This window comes from Terrapene carolina, unplaced genomic scaffold, assembly GCF_002925995.2.
Source record: "Terrapene carolina triunguis isolate 2854851 unplaced genomic scaffold, T_m_triunguis-2.0 Scaffold838, whole genome shotgun sequence".
Taxonomy (NCBI): domain Eukaryota; kingdom Metazoa; phylum Chordata; order Testudines; family Emydidae; genus Terrapene; species Terrapene triunguis.
In genome coordinates this window covers 10,732,180-10,733,353 of record NW_020665189.1, presented here as the reverse complement: position 1 = coordinate 10,733,353, position 1,174 = coordinate 10,732,180, and positions in this window count along the sequence as shown.

Sequence of the window (1,174 nt, the reverse complement as noted above, 5' to 3'; positions counted from 1 at the left end):
TTTAGGGTAGCTTCTTAAAAATAACCTCAGACCATGGGCTAGATCAGGGGTAGGCAACCTATGGCACGCGTGCCGAAGGCGGCACGCAAGCTGATTTTCAGTGGTACTCACACTGCCCAGGTCCTGGCCACCGGTCTGGGGGGCTCTGCATTTTAATTTAATTTTAAATGAAGCTTCTTAAACATTTTAAAAACCTTGTTTACTTTACATACAACAATAGTTTAGTTATATATTATAGACTTATAGAAAGAGACCTTCTAAAAACGTTACAATGTATGACTGGCACACGAAACCTTAAATTAGAGTGAATAAATGAAGACTCGGCACACCACTTCTGAAAGGTTGCCGACCCCTGGGCTAGATCATCTTTCTGTGGGAGATGAGAATGAAAACCTATGGAATAGGAGACCTGCCTTTCAGATATAGAACTGCAGAGTATATTGCACATAAGGACTGAGATGTATTGTCAAAGCTGTGCTGGTAAGTTTGCATTCACATCACTTGTATGAATACTAAATCCACAATCATGAATTTTCTTTTTAAATCTTAAATTGATTTAAAATTTATAATTAACTTGAAGTGGCTCTAAGTACTTAATCCCTACAACCCCTTCCCACCCTTGCATACTACTTTAGTGCTGCTATTCTATTTTAAAATTCTTGAGCCACTGCCATTTGGGGATCCTTAGAACTTAGCAGGTAAGTGATTGCAAAGAAGGGGAGTGTATCTCTGATGTTGTTTGATAGCAGTAAATCGGTGACTTTAGCTGTCATCAACCTGCTTTTCTTGGTCTTGTACATGAAAACTGTGTCCATGATTTTCACCAAAGGAAATATTGACAACTTTTGGTTTTATTTGACTCTCAAGAGTTCATCCATGTAAAAGCTTAGTTTTCCCCCCCCCCCCCCCCGGGGCTTTTCTTTCTAAAATAATCCAAAATTCAGTTCTGGAATGTTAAAATACTGTGTTAAGCAAGTATAAAATCAAAGGGAGATGTGCTGCCTTAGAGTAGAATTAGTAAAAATATCACTAAGCAGGCAATAGACTTAAGTTGTAAAGTAAGAATTGAATGGATGATGTACAGCAAGAGCTAACAACCGCCTTCCAGTTGTAAAGCTATGTCTCTAGTTCATTTCAGTCTTGATCCATAAATTACTAAATGAGTACAGGTTTT